Genomic DNA, 16,607 nt, shown 5'->3' on the forward strand with positions numbered 1-16,607 from the left:
AGCCTGGAATAATACACAGCAAGCTGGAAGACCTGAGGCACTTGGCATCAACTGGGCTGCAGAAGCAGACATAAATGCTAACATAGCTGGAGTTTTCTTTGAGGCAGAATGGAGGGACACACCAGGAAAATGTCTGTGAAAGACAGCCTCCTAGAGATGCAAGTTCATTCAAGCCAAGGATGAAGGCTGCATGCACTGTTTACCATCTCTCTACACTCTTCTTTCCACACAGACTAAGCAGTATGTCTGACCACAAACACATTTCCAAGCAGCAGTATTTGGGCTTTAACTTTTTTTCCTTTTTGTTGACTGTGGTTCTTACCAGCCTGATGGAATGATATCTGAGAGAAGAAGAGTGATTTGATTCCTCCATGAGGAGGCACAATAGAGAAGTTGGAGCTGGCTGTTTCAAATGAAGAATGATAGCTGTGGCTCTCCTCACTGCTGTTTCTCTACTTTTCCTCTAATTCTCCTGATTATCCACAGATAACTTCCAGGGCACATGCTTTCCTGACACCAGGGAATAGTCATAACATAAGATGTGTCTCTGCTTTAATAATACTAGCAGCACAAGTATGCTTTATATTGCTGGCTAGTAGAAGTCAGATCTTCTTCAGCAAGGAGAGCAGAAGGATTCCATGGAGTAGTTAGGAGATAATAAGAAGCAAACTGATGGGAGAAGTAATTAATCAGTAATAAGTGCTCATTTAAAAAAAAAAAAAAAAAAAAGAACAAAAACTCCTACTTCCAAATTTTACTGAGAGTTTCAGCTGACAAAAATGCGACTGAAAAGTTCATGTTTTCATTATTTGTTTGCTTTATATGAACACAAAAATTCTGTCTTCGCTTTATTTTTACAGAACATAAGAAACCAAAACGACCTCATGACTCACCTGGCATCATCCTCAAAATGAACCATGTGAATAGTAGTACTATGTGTTGTGTTAAAATACATGGTTTGTTTTATTTTCTAATTCAAAACATTTCAGCACATTTCAGTGCATAGGATCTAAAGTCAGCTCCCTCTCCATAACACTGTTCCTTTTTTCAGGGAGAGTACAGGACAGTTTTAAGAGTTTCCAAGCTCTATCAGAACACAGTGTCAGAAACTGTGTATTAAATCTTCAGCAGCAGAAGTTTACATCTTTGGTGATGTTATGTCAGTTATACATAGCACTGCAGGTGCATCAACTTGGGTTGATGGGGAGCAGTTTCCATCTTTGGATCAGCTTGGTGTGGCCTATATGAAAAAAAATAAAGCTGGCCACTAAACCACATTTGACTCAAATAATTACTTTTCCCTTCTAACAGAAACACTAGAAAAAAATACATAAGTATTAACTAAGACTGTATTTTTCCTTGTTTCAGTTTTAGTTGAATAAAGAAGCAAAGATGATAAACTGTGTTGTCAATAGGAGGAATTTTCCATCCAGTAAACCAGCATAGAAAAATCCAGCAAAGTTCTCCCAAAAGAGGCCTTGCCCTAGACATCTGAGAGCTAGATGAAATACTGTGAAACTAGCTGGCACTTTCACAGGTTGCTCACAGGATAATAAAGATGAGATTCCATTTTCCTCATTTCACTCTTCCCTTCATGTTACTTCTTTTTAAGGCCAGGCTGACAGGCAAATGAGTTTTTACTCTTTCTGTCTTTCTCTCTCTCTCTCTCTCTCTCTCTCTCTTAAATGTTTGATTTTGGTATTCTTTCGAGGTATTAAACAGGAGAACAGAGCAATCCCAGTGGCTGCTTCGTTAGGCACTGTGAAGCCACTTGAAAGAAGCAAGCCCTAACTCAGTCTATATATGAAAGATGGATAAAAAAAAAAATAGGTAGAAAATAAACATTTTCCTCCCCTGAGTGTATGTGTGCCTTGAGGTATAGACAGCTCAGAAACAGTGTAATGGTTTTCCTAAGCATAGGCAAGAGATATATGACAGAAGCTTGAACTGAAGCAAGACCCACTGCCCTGCTCACTTTAATCATAAACTCTTCCCTTCTTAGTATCTGTCCTTGGAATAAGATCTTTAGTGGTCAGAACTCAGACACATTTCCTCTCCTCAGGATAGCTATATTTAAAATATATACATATGGAATTTACGTTTGCTTTTGCTCAATGACAAGAGACTGGGTTGGACTTCTTTCCTCCAAAAAAGCCTCAGGCTAAACCCCAGGACTGAGACAGCACACAGATCTGTGAGACAACAGCAAAGAAATAAAAAATAAAAAATAATTAAAAAAAAAAATCTGAAAAGAAAGATATTAAAGCCAGAAGACTGTTCTGATTTCCTGTTCGTCATTATCTGCATTTATTAAAGGTGTTTTTGTTGTTGTTGGTTTTGTTTTTGTTTTGTTTGTTTGTTTTTTGTTTGGTTGGTTGGGGTTTTTTTTCAGAGATTAACTTCAGGGATCAGATTCTCCACCAAGTTCAGTTTCCTTTGGAGCTTTGCAATTTGTATATAAAGTTAAAGTTACCACTCTCTTAGACCTACATAAAAAGATTTCAGTGCAAAGTGAGATAACTTTGATTTCTTTCCTCTCTCCCTCTCCATTTTTTTTTTTTCATCTTAATCTGTTTATTTCAAGATCTTTCTTAAGGATGAAAGATTTGTCCTCTGGGTATTTTTGAGTATCTAAACCAATAGCCTGTCTCTTCAATAGCACATGACTTAGAAGAAGTGACAAGAAACCCACTAATCTACTTCTCCTAATTTTTGATGGAATTTGGTTAAATCCTGTAACTTAAAAGATTACATCCTTGTTAAAACTTTCTTTCCTACTGTAGTTTTCAAATATGTTTTGAATTCCCCCTTAACTTTTGATTCCTAGTTATAAAAATCAATATTACAAGTCAGAATTTCCTGTCAGTATTCATTCTCTTCTGCTGGTACTGTTTCTCATATTTACCTTTCTGTTTACATATAAGCCACTCTAGACACTTTTGTCCTGGTCCGGCATGTGTGTTCCACTTAAGCACTAGTAATTGAAATACATTTTTCAAAGTAGCACTACAAATTTTCTTTTATTGGTGAAGAAATTTCCTTTATCATAATACCAGAGTTCAAAGCAGGCAGGAACCATCTCCTCTTCCCCATAAGACAATAACAAGAATACACAATAAAAAATTACTCCTCTCTGATGTTCAGCATGTCAATATTACCACCCTTTAGATCCCAGTCAGTGAAATGGAAGAAAATAGAAAGTTTTGAAGAATATGAAGTGATGAGACCAAAATTGCTTTAAATCTCCCAGAAGGAAGATTAACTGGGAAAATTATGCAGTACATATGCTTTAGGATACCATTTCTCCTGTTCAGCCTCTGAAAACAGCAGTCAGTGCAGAAGGAAGCTGATTGCCAATCTTGTATCTACAGGGACCATATTAGATGCCTTTAGCAAGGGTCAGTGTCTAACAGTTTTTTAAGTGACTCAAACAATGAGGAAAAGGATAGCATCAAGTTATTTACAACTTCTTCCCAGCCACCAAAACCAGTATCCCACTGTAGTTGTGGCTGAAAAACTCAGAAAAAAATAAAGACTGAAATAGTTAGCTTAACAGCTTTAAAGTTAGAAAACATATTTTCTTTCTCTGAAGAAGAGGTGTAAAACTAATGGTGATACAAACATCTTTACTTAGAGAAAAACAAAGTAGATTAGGAGCAGCAGTTCTCTGAGTGAATATTCTAAATTCATAAAATTGCTCTTTATCTTTCTAAAAAATAAATTGTCAAAGAGCAATTTTTAAGAAGCTCTACAGGAAGAAATCAGCATAATTATTTCTTCTTAAACAAATAGCACATGCAATCCAACCTTTATGTAGTTCTGGAGGTTTTAAGCAATGTACTCTTCTGCATTCATTACATAGAACCTGCAGATCATGCATCCAGAGGCAATCAGAATTGTAACAACTGCATAATATCTCTAAAAGCTAATCACACAGATCTCCATCAATTATGCAAAAAATAAAAATTAAAAAATAATAATAAAAAAACAGTAATTAGAGAATGCAGTTATCAGCCATTAAAATGCAAGCGAGGTACAATTTCTTTCTAGGTAATTGCATTCATTTAAAGTGTTTTTAAAGTATTTTTTCTTTAAAAAAATGTACATTCATAAGCACCATCAAAATTAATAGAGATAACTGCTCCAGTGACACAGATCCTGGCTAATAGCCAAAGTTTGTTATTCATTTAGAAAATTGGTTTCTAAGGAAAATCATTGAGCTGACTAGATGATGTAAACAGAAATCAACATAGAGAACTCACCTTTGCTGAATGAGTTGTTGATTATTACATTTCCTTTAAAACCTATTTATTTATTTACTCTTTATTTTTATTATTATTATTATTATTATTATTATTATTATTACGTCTATGTATAGGAGTTAAATAAAATGCTTATTTATCTGTTAGTGAAACACAGTATAACAGCTCCAGTATGTAACTGCTTCCTTCATCCATCTATGTATGCTCCAAACATTTAAGCTTACCACTCTACAGACCAGCACACAGCATTCCTTATTGGCCTATATGGAGGAAATTTGAGGAATTTAACTTAATTTCCAAACCCTGAATAAATTAATGGCAAATCAGATCAGGCATTATCTCTAATCACTTCACCTAGATGAACATAAAAGCTATGTCCAGTGGCACTCGTGAAGGCTGAGCTAACAAACTTTTCTTGAGCATTTAAGCAATGGGAAATAACACAAGGACTCCCACATAACACACGCCATAAAACACCTGGCTTAAGGTAATATTTTCCCTAGTGATTTTATCAAGGACTTCATTGCAAAGGAATAAACTATCACTCTTCATTTACAACTAATTTTTTCTCTCTTCGGAACACATGTAGATGAAATGGCACTATTTGCCCTAGAAATTTAAGGGCCCACAAATGGATGGGCATTACTTCTGCCAACGTATATAAGAGGCTGAGTATCTGAGTGTGTCCTTAATAATAATTCAGTTCTCTAGTTACTTTAGGTAGGACTGTCACAAGAATTTCTTAAGAAAAAAAATAAAAAATAAATTCAATTGTGTGTTGCAAAAAATTGTATTTGAAGTTATTAGAAATCATGATGAGCATCTATCAGTCATAAAAATGAATCCATGATGCTCCTGTTCTATCTTTTAAAATGTTATTTACAGCACTGTTCTGTATGCCAGTAGTTAGTAATTTATGTCTTTGGTTCCTTTAACCTTTTGATCCAAGAGAGACCATTAATTATAGTGATCTTTTCCATTACCATTTCAAATGATTTTGCACAAAAAAAAAAAAAAAAAAAAAAAAGGACAGTTTTCTCTCTCTCTCTCTTTTTTTTTTTTTAACACAGCCAGGACTCAAACTCATTTATGGCTTTTTGAGATAAACACTTTGATATTAATCTCCACCCAGAAATGAAATGTGCATCAATACAGACTGTAAGATCTTCCTTCAATACAACTTCCTGGTCTGAAAACTCTTGGAATGATTCTAGCCTCACGTCCTTCTGAACTGTTTCATCTGCACTTTGAGGATTTTTCGAAAGTTCCAGCTTTAACTGTTTCTTGGCAAAACTTTACTCTTGAGAATGCACAGCTAATAGAGGAGCAGACCAGCTCTTCATCTAAATCAGCAAAGCTCCAATAGCTCAATAGGCACTATATTGATTTATGAGAGTTGAGCACATCCTGTAGTCCCTGAAATTGTCCACTTTATATGATCTAAAGAGGTATCAGAGTTAGCGTGAAGTTGATATGTCTGAAAACTAAATTTATCCCATTAGCCCGACATTCATCAGCACTTTCCTTTTCCTGTCCACAACAGCATTGTTTCTATGATTCCATTAAGTCAATAAAACTTGAAATTAAAGATTGATTCAAATCATTTTCTGGCATTGTATCTGTATGGTTACTATCAGAGAAGCATTGTTGGAGTGCACTTTTACTTATTTATTAATTTATTTCAGTCTCAGCATCACCAAAAAACTGATGGTAGGACAGTAGAAAAAATGTCTGCTTTGAGGACCACAACTGATGCTGTCACAGCTGCTTGTAATGCTCTGGAACCTGTGTACATGCACACTCATGGGAAGAGCAGAACATCTGAGCATAAAATAATGGCAATTTTAGGAACATTTATTTTCAATTAAATTTAATTTTTACCATTAGGAAAAGAACTATGGTATTAAAACTAGTTTGGAAATTAAGGGGTTCTACTTTGCATACCCATACACAGTGTACATTTAATAACAGAACATTCTAGTTCCCCATAGATGTTACGTACAGAAACATATGCATTTAGATAATGTGTTAGAGTGGAAGTAGTAATTTATAGTATGTTCTCTCTCAGTATCTGTTATCCAGAGGATAAGTCAGCATTTTGATTGAAAGTGCCCAAGGCCAGATCTTCCACAACTGTAAGGCGATGTTGTCCCTTTGTCTTTAACAGATATAACTGTCTCTAAAATCTTAAATTTTAGCTTCCCGCAATTATCAGCTGGATTTTCTCCAAAGGATGTTTAAAGGTACACTTGCATTTTTCAAAACATCTCCTCCTTGACAGCATTTGCAGGAAAGGTCTTCAGAGTTTTAGAATATTCTGTGAGTGATCATTTAACATGTCTATTATAAAATTAATTTAGGACTTTAAATATTGGCTAATTTTACACTGAATCTGAGATGAACACATTGATTTTATTGCAAACGAGCTGACAAATCTAAACAGCAGTATCACAGAATTCATTTAATCTTTACATTTGACAAAATCTTAACATATACATCTGTAGTATTATTCATACATGACAGTTTGACATGCTTCCAACTGAAGACCAAGCTATTGAAAAAATGACTGTAAATTTGAAAACAAAAATAATAATTAAGCTATACATGCAACCCACATTCTGATCACGTGTTCTCATTTTTTTCAAAGAACTCTCTCTGCGTATCGACCATAAAATAAATTGTAGTTGAATATTTCATTTAAATTAAGAGAAGGTAATAAACATGCACAGGATCACTGTGAAAATATGGAATCAGCTGCAATGTCCCAGACTACTGATGAAGCTGATGAAAGAACAAGCACCTTAGCTTGGTATAAACCCATGAGGCACCCACATCCTCAGGAAGAAGATGCAGCTAGACAGAGTGAAAAGGACTTGCCTCAGCAAATGGAAAGTATTTTCAAAGCATTTTAGGGAGCTAAGTTCTCTAGAGATTCCCTCATGCTTTCTCTGTACTAGAACAGAGTGAGATTCCCTCCCATTTTTCTTTCATTGTGTTTAAGTGGTTTTCAGTACTAGCATTAGGGTGGCTACTACAAAAGATATCAAGTGACTGAAGAAGTGGAGGTGGGTAGCCGTTGTAGTACAAGGGACCTAATTCTGTGCTCATGGCCTTGACCTCTGGATCTTGATAATTTGTGTCTGTAAAATGCTGAATTCTTAGCCTATTTTATGGAACGAATATTCTCCAATGGAGAAATGAGAGAAAACATCATTAGTTGAAACTCAAAATTTCCATTCCTCTGCATGAAAATTACCTGTCAAGGGAATAATAAGGGCCTTAAATGTGCCTTCAGCAGTACAAAGCATTGCCAGGAATCTAAGAAGGAAAGCTGAACAAGCTGACCTTATTTAAGCTTCAGTCTGTCAAAATTCTGAAAAGCATACCTAGAAAATGTCTTTCAGTGGATAAAAGGGGAGAATATTGGAAGAGTGAGGTTTTCCTGTCTTTCACTCTCAAATGCCAATTATAGCTCATTCTGTCCAGTATTTGGCTAACCTGATGATTCATCAGCATGGAATACCCACATGCTCACCACACAGTTGCAAAGACCTGCTTTGTAATGGACTGTGTAAAGAAATCTAGCCAAAATCCAGACTTTATTTTCTACCGTTGATTTGATTTAAAACTTTCCTCCACTGGTCCTAGCCAAACTGCACACAAGTAACTCAATGTGATGTTGCTGTGCTTGTCATGGAGCATTCAGGAGTGAAAAGGAAAACGCCAACAGATCTGACTTCACTCATAATTATTGTGTCATCTGTGAAGTCATGCTGTTTGGCATGTTACTGCAGGTATATATGCACTCTTCTGTATCAGTAACAAACGAGGAGAAAATAGTAATATCCTAAGAGACAGGATTTAAGCACTGCATAATCTTAAGTGTGCATTAAATCAAAGCAGCTGAGCCTTAGCACATTCATAGCATTAAATATTCAAATGGGAATGATACACAGAAAAAAGAAAAAAAAAATCCACTTTTTTACTAATTACCATCAAAGGCACAGTGAAAAGAGATACTGGGACAACCATCCATACCTGATCAGGATGTGCTTTACATTTCTATAATTTATTTGGTTACTATACAAATCTAATTTCTGTGGAGCTACTGCGATTCAGCCTATTTATAATAAATGTTGTGATAGTTTCCTTTCCCTTGTTCAAATGGATCTAAATACTGATGTAAGACACAGTAGATCAAAATCTGCTCTCAGTAAGACTGTCATACACTGAAATATTTAACTACATTGAGTCAAAGGAATCATTCCAAATTTCTAAAGGCACAAAATCAAAATCTGGTCCAGAATACCAAAGGTAACAAAACAAAAAACTCTGTTACATCCTCAAGCAAACAAAACAAACTGCAAAGATCAGTGGACCTTCATGAAGAAAAGATAAATGAGTGAATAATGATCCAGAAAGAAAGCAAGATGAAATCAATCTTTTCCAACAAGTATTAAAAAGTTCTGAACTACACAGAATATTAAAAATATTACACACAGAAAACATCTTCGTTTCAAATAAAAACAAACAAACGAGCCAGAGAAACCAAATCCCCACGTGAACAAAGAGCAGCCAAAATGTAAACAAATCCCAGTCTTGTGAAAATAAGGCAAGATATTGAATAGACTTGGTGAAGCAGGTATGTCCTGGAGATTGGGAGAAACACTGAAAAATAAATAAACATAATTTTGAAAGGATTAATTCCTAAAAATAAAAATGTAACCCTATTTCAGTACATAATTCTGAAAATAAAAAAAGACTTGCTTCAGAACAATTGCAAGCAATTACTTGTTTGTTTTTTGTCTCAATGTGAAGACATTTTGAGAAAAAAAAGTCTCTGCTTCTGAAAAGAGTGACTGCTCCTTTCCCCTCCCCATTTCCTTCACCCTAAAATAAAGCAAATGCAGTAATTCTGTTTTGTTTGCAGTAATTCAGATAATGGTCTGAATAACTGTAATCTTTTGGGAGCCTGTACTCCCAAACAAATTTTAACCCCCTATGGATTTTCTGAACTTTGGAACACCATCTGTGTAACACTGTTGTACATGTAAAGCAATACATATACATGCAAACTCTTTGATAACTATGGCCCTTAACAACCAAAAAAAGCTACTCAGCTGCCTGTGGTTCTCAGGAAAGCAATCACACAAGAACAAGGGGTACTAAAATGATACCTTTGTTACATCATACCTCAGGTGGGAACTGTGAGATGTGGTTGCTCTTTTGTTTGTTTGTTTGTTTTGTTGGGTTTTGTTTGATTTGTTTTGTTTTGCATAGGCATATAAAACAAAATCCACAAAATTCTGTTTATCCTGTACTTGGTAGATTGGTAACTAGCCTTCCAAGACAATGCTCCTGACCTTTGACATTCTGCATCATTTAGCATAGAATAAAAAGACAGCAACAAAGTCACAGACGTACCAGTGAACTTTTCTGGTTTCTGGAAGCTGGAGATGTGCAGATTGAGGCTACCCTCCAGCTTTCAAAGCCAATAAAGACTCTCAGAAGTAAAGGGTTGCTTGCTAGTTGGCTGCACCTTAGGATCTAGTATAGCTAACATGTCTTCCTAATTGCCTACAAATAGTTGACCACCCTTGCTTGCAAGCAGTGCATAAGGTAAGAACCCTCCTTTGGATACTGTGTCTCAATGTGGCCAATCTTCTGCCACCAAGATTAACTTGCTGTGATGAATTTTTAAGTCTTCCATACTTATATACCTTCTGAGAAATCTTCAGAGAGCTAGTTATTTTCACTTTCCAGGTTCTTTGCTTCATTGCCATCAATCAAAGAGAAGCCAAATACACTTAATATTACTCACTGTGGCTATTGACTCTGAGCATTGTTTTCTTCATTATTTTTTTCTAATGCACTTTAAAGTACCTTTCTTTAATTCAATTGAAACTATTTACTTGTTTCTCAAATCCATTTATGTTTTAATATTTAATATTTTCCAGCTTTGAAGAAATGAAATAGTACATTAAAAGCATCACTTCTTTATTAAAAGTCAGTCTAACATGTTATGCATATTTTTGGACTGTTAAGAAGGCATGATGTTGTCCAAAATTCATTCAGTTATTGTGTTTAAAGCCCTATACAAAGATTACAGTCTGGCTTTTGCCAACTCTGATATTACGGTTTATTCTATTCTTTCCTCTACAGCAAAATGTAGTTTATACGGTGTTATTTTATTCTGAATGTAACAGGATCATTTCTTTTAAAGCTGTCACTGTGTAGAAGCTGTAGCAAGAGAGAGAATACTTTTTTTTTTGATTGTGACAGACATTATGAATTACCATTCATGCATAACCTTTTCATCAGCAATATTACAGCAACTTAAATGCAAGTGCTAACACATAATATCTAATGCCTGCATCTGGATTTTTGAATACAACTGTCTTGACCATTTTTTACTTGTAAAAAACCCCAAAGGCAGTGGTTGTGTTTTCACACCGTCATCCAGTTGTAGTGGAATAAGGAGGTGAAAGTCAGGCCTACACAAAAAGACCATGGAGACCCTTTATACATTATAGCTGAGCATAGTGTGATTTCACCATTACGTTATATAAATGGAGAGTTTATGGACAGGTTCTCAGCCATCTCTTAGCATGACTTGCATGCCATTTGGAAGGCATAGCAAGCAGAGCAAAGGCTGACTGCTGCCTCTTGCCTTTTCCCCAAGGAAGAGTGTTCCTGAAAATCTCTAGAATAGTGGTTAGAGCAAAACAAAGGAAGAAAAGTTCTCCAGTTCATCTTTTCTCTCCTGTCATTTTATGTGTAGGCAGAGCAGAATTACTTGCAATTTGCAGTTTATAGGATTTAGTCCAGGTACATAATTGGATCCAGCAGTTGCTAAAATGTCTGAAGAGTAATGCATCCTCACTGGGTCTTCATACAGAAATTTTATAAACCCCATCTTTGCCTATTCTAATTTGGTTTCCAAATTCATTCTACTGAAGATCTCATTCTACCACCATGCCCTGTGTGTTATACTTCTTTTTCCCACTGTTGGTCCTAGAATTGGTCACAAGGAAAGTAACACCTAACATGGGAATATGTGGCTGAATTAACCTTTTAATATCCAAGTTTTGCCTGCATGCGCTCTCATTTGGTCAGTATATGTTGTCCTGTAATTACTAACAAGTGATGCAGGTATTGGCCAGATTCTGGCAATCACATTCACACTAAAATACATTTCTCTGAAAAATGGCCACATTGATATCTTCATTGCCAAATCTGAATATATATAACAAGCAACAGAATCTGGTGTTATATATTTTTAAACAGAAATACCTTTTGCACAAATCCTGCAGGGTGGAGAAATCATATTCCTCCAGTCTGGGGCAAAACGTTGGTGTTAAAGATCAGTATTTGTTAATTAACTCTATATCTGAGAAAAGGTCAGAAAACCTGTTTACATAGAAAAAAAGATTATATAAAAAGTGAGTATTCCTTCTTTCTACTTCACCATTTGACTCATTGCTTCTCATGGCATTATTCTCTTACATTTCTGGGGAACTCATAAAAAATTCTCAATAAGTCCTAATTATCTTGGTTCACAAGTGCTGTGAAAGGTAATTGAAAGGAGTTTGGGGGTTTGTATAAAATTACAGTTTGGAGTGTTTGGATTCTCAAAAGGTCTGGATAAGGTTTCCCCAAACCCTACAGTACTTATTCCTGTCTCACCAGCAAACCTGTATTTCCTCTCATCTGTCTGTGGCACTTCAGAATTTACTGCTGGTGAGCAATAGATGGATTTCATAGTGTTATTTAGCAGATACTGCATCTGTATAGACTTAAATTTGAGGCAAATATTGCCCAGCTCTAGGTTTAAACTCAGTGCCCTGGAATAGGCAGTCCTAGTCCCAAGTCAGAGGTGTAAATAACAGGGCATCAATGTCTCTGCTGAGCTCCCTGGAACTGGTCTCAAAGCTGAGTGCAGTCAGTGTTCCTGGCATATAACACCCTACTGCCTTTCAAAAATGAGAAGACAGGGTTACACTTTCATCTGGATTGACATACATCTTACTTGATCTGTATTGTATGTTCATAACTGGATTATTCACTGCAGTATGATGTCTATTCTGTAGCTGGAGTACTGTAACAATGTTCTATTCTGGCCACCCAGTGACAATTAGCTGTTTGCTTATTTATTTATTTATTTATTTATTTTGCTTTTTTTTTTTTTGCTTAAATAGTATTAAGCTATGTAACCAAAGAGTTCGTATAATGACTGTGTTGCTAGTCCCCATCAGAGTTTACTTCAGCTGCAAAGTCCCTTTCATAATTCATTCTTTGTTCCAAAAAAAAAAGGTCAAGGAGATAATTTGCTACATCACCAAAATGGAGAAATTGGTATAACAATTGGAGAATAAGAAGCCCTGGAAAGCCACTCATTTGATTGCACTGATGCAGTCTGCCAGAGATGGCTAGTGTCTGCCAGTCTTCTGGTCATCGTTGTCTCCTTGTTAACAACATTTTACATGTGGAGCCCAATCTACAAAGTCTTAATCATTGCAGTGCTCATTATGTCAACCCTGTAGGCTTGGCCTACAGAGAAGCATCAACAGTCCTGGCCTTGGTGCCTGAGTTACATTTATAACAGAAAAAGGGGAACATATCGAGAGCAAAATTCCTAATTTAAATGATGACATATACCTACAATGATTATAAGGAAAACCCTTATTTTCCCCTTGTTTGATGTTTTTGTATTATGGGTCACTTTCATAGGAATAATATCTTCTTCAATGGAGAGGGAGCTGAAAGGAATCTTAACTTTAAAGTGTTTTAAGGAGAGCTTTTCTTTCTTCATATTTCTGAAGAAACGTACTACACTCCCATAAATATCTACGTTTCAGAAAATATTGGAGGAAGGCAATATTGATGCAGCTGGCTGTTCCACATAACATAACAAGCTAGTTACAAAAGCAAACGCTTTTCAAACTTTCTTGTCCTGACACTAGGGAAATTTAACCTCCTTACTAGCACTAGTTCAGAAGGTAGTCTCACACCTATAACGTGGTCTTAACCATATAGCTGCACAGCATTGTCAACTCATTTTTTTTGCAGCCTGATCAGGATTGCATCTGTCTGACATTATGAATAACAGGTATTTTGCATGGAAACACATACTCCAGTTTTGATTCATTTAAGTATATCACTTTGTTCCTCTATCAAAAAGAATAACAAATTCAGGAACTCGCAGAAAATCCTTCTATTTTCTGTAAATCAGAAGCGTGGAGCTACTGACTGGGAGAGCCCTGACAAAAATTCAGGAGGTTTAGGTCCTTTGGTAGCTATAACACAGTAAGTTGGATGCAAACTTTAAACCAGGAAGTTGATAAGAAGCTGAGAATGATCATTCTGCTCTCATCGTTTTTCCTGTACTCTTTCCTAAAGCATCAAATATTGGCTACAGTCAGAAAATAGATATGGAGCCAGATGGACACTAGTATTAAGCAGCATGACAGCCTTGTGACTGTATTCTTTTGTTATCCTTATCATGCCAGTATTGGCATCATTAGGCTAATATGAGTATGCACAAAAGAATGCTGCCTTTTTTTTTTTTCCTCTCTGCTAAAATGTTTGCAGTGATTTATGGCAATAAAGGTACGTACAATGTAACAGTGTAGTCAGACATAACTCAAATGTAGGAAAGACTACAAATGCCTAATGTCTGCTCTGGAGGTGCAAAGATTAGCTGAAGCCCCTTCTCTCTTCTCCATAGCCTGGAAAAAAATGATAACCCATTCTAGGACCTGTGTTATTCTAATTTATTTCTGAAAATTATGAAACACAACAACTAGCTTCCCATGTAACTGCCAGAGAGACTTTATGCTAAAAGCATTTATTGGGATATATCTGATCTGAAATACAATGTTTGTGACTGATGGAAAGGCTAAAAGGCCTTTCTTCCACAAAGTATTGTTTCAAGGCAAGCTCTAAATAAAATTATAAAATACAGGATTAAAGAATATTTATACGAATAATGGACATATTCATTCATTGCACAAGAATTTAAGGCATGCATTTTCTTGAGGCACATGTCAGTAAATGCTGGTGTTATGAAAATTCATCTGAACACTAGGAAATAAAGGGTGTTGGGCTAATACTTGACTGATTTGATACAGCTTGGTGTTTGTTCTGCTTTATGCTTACCATTGATAAATTGAGCCATTATGTCTCTAAATCGCTTAATATGGTTATATTCTCAACACAGATCATGTAAAAAGATCACTTACCTTTTTTCTTTTTTTTTTTTCTTTTTTTTTCTCTTTAACAGTGAAACAACCACGGTTCTGCAAATGACTTGTTCTGGCGAACTGCTGTACCTACACAGAGACCCAGCAACAAAACATCATGTAGATATATTTGCAATGCAAAGTCTTCAGTCTTTTCATGGTACCTTTTAATTTAACTTCATTTAAATTCTTAAACAAAATATATCCATATAATGAATGTCATGTGCAAGTTCTATGATTCTTTGTGAGGCCTGAAAAAAACAGGCTTTTGAGTCATCCATCAGAGCGTGTGCACATGTGGAAAATTTTTAATGCAAACAGGCAGTTACCATTTCTTCTGCATTCACACTTTTAGTCATTTACCTAAGTGAGTATGGCATCTTAATAGAAAAATACACATAAGGCAGTTAACAGCTGTGGTTGGATGAGGACAATGACATATGAAGTTAAATAGGAATAGACATTTAAAAAATATTTTCAACAATGTAAAATGTGTTAGAAAAAAAAATAGACAAAATATTTCTCTTTTGGTATTTTATTGTGTGGCTACAGTGCATGCCATTATGCAAAAGGACAATGATTCCTCCAGCCATCATTAACATTTTATTTCGCAAGTAAAATTAATCACTTTTCCTGTGGTTATTAATATTTTAACACTGTAAATGTTTATTAAAACAGTGAAAAAATATGTTTTCTGTTTCTGAAAAGGTATGCAGACCAAATTAGTCCCAAGCAGAGTGTAAAACCATTTCTAAGAAGATTAATTTGCTTTCACAGTTCTTATAATCATGAATCTTTGTTGGACTATTACAGCAAACTTGCTTTTTTGGCAGAAATATATAAAACTTTAAGTGACCACTGGAGAATATCTGTGGAAAACAAACTGTGAATTTACATAGACATTCCATTCCCATCCTCAGTTAATCAGGATATGAAGCTTACCATCTGATCTGAATACACATTTTAAATCTAACAACACAGCACTAATTTCAGCTTTCAAATGCTTGTGATAAACTGTCTCTGCATAGTTTCTGGACCAAGATATACTAATGAGAGTTTTTTTAGATGGCTGAAATATATAGATTTGGGGTTGTTTTGGCAATGCCTGTATTAGCAAGTAGTACAGCACAATAGGAGAGACCCACAGAGTGAAACCATTGGTGCTGAGAACCAAATATTCACATCACATTTTTCAGGAGGTTTAATCTGGCCTCCTGGTGGATGAATGATTAATGATTACTTATTAGTGGGTGGAGCATGTTGAGCACACTCCTGGATCTCTTCTTCTAGGTTTGTTTCTTTGGAAAGGAATCCAATTCAGAGTTCTGAGACCACCCCAAGATACAAAATGAAACACAGAAAAATGGGACAACTGGAGTTGAATTCCTGATCTGAATGAAAAACAGCTGTAGATGCACCTTCTGTGGGTATTGCTTGTTGTCCAAATTTATAATGTAAGTTCCTTTTATGCAAAATAGAACCATTAATGCTTAATGCTTCTACATTTGTTTCAATATTTGAGTTTCTGAAGCAGTCAGAAGTATCATTGTGGGAGTCTAAAATACTGGCAGTATGCAGTCCATGAAACATACTGTATGATAAATATATATATAGACGTATACATATTTCAAAGACCATAACCAAATACACATATTTCTTCTTGGTTTGTACTCTTCCTCAAATATAACATGCATGTTTATAAAACACACTTAAATGTCTTTGTGATGAAAAATTTTTCCCCAATAAAGCTATAAAGCTAGAGAACAGATTAGTTTCCTTTCCTTTCCTTTCCTTTCCTTTCCTTTCCTTTCCTTTCCTTTCCTTTCCTTTCCTTTCCTTTCCTTTCCTTTCCTTTCCTTTCCTTTCCTTTCCTTTCCTTTCCTTTCCTTTCCTTTCCTTTCCTTTCCTTTCCTTTCCTTTCCTTTCCTTTCCTTTCCTTTCCTTTCCTTTCCTTTCCTTTCCTTTCCTTCCCTTCCCTTCCCTTCCCTTCCCTTCCCTTCCCTTCCCTTCCCTTCCCTTCCCTTCCCTTCCCTTCCCTTCCCTTCCCTTCCCTTCCCTTCCCTTCCCTTCCCTTCCCTTCCCTTCCCTTCCCTTCCCTTCCCTT

The 16,607-nt window shown here is 35.7% G+C and overlaps 1 long non-coding RNA gene across 2 annotated transcripts in view; it reads right to left on the reverse strand.

The window, feature by feature from the left end:
* The window catches only part of LOC310898223, a 52,665-nt gene that overhangs the window by 8,074 nt on the left and 27,984 nt on the right, over positions 1-16,607 (reverse strand). The window contains exons 2-3 of one of the 2 annotated variants that reach the window (XR_014583081.1): positions 14,504-14,593; positions 5,967-8,930 (exon numbers count right to left, since the gene is read on the reverse strand). This is a non-coding gene — a long non-coding RNA (uncharacterized lncRNA). Of the gene's footprint in view, positions 1-5,966; positions 8,931-14,503; positions 14,594-16,607 lie in introns of those variants that run through there. The other variant, XR_014583080.1, reaches the window with a different exon arrangement.

Source organism: Anser anser (genome assembly GCF_964211835.1).
Source record: "Anser anser genome assembly, chromosome: 1".
NCBI classification, from domain to species: domain Eukaryota; kingdom Metazoa; phylum Chordata; class Aves; order Anseriformes; family Anatidae; genus Anser; species Anser anser.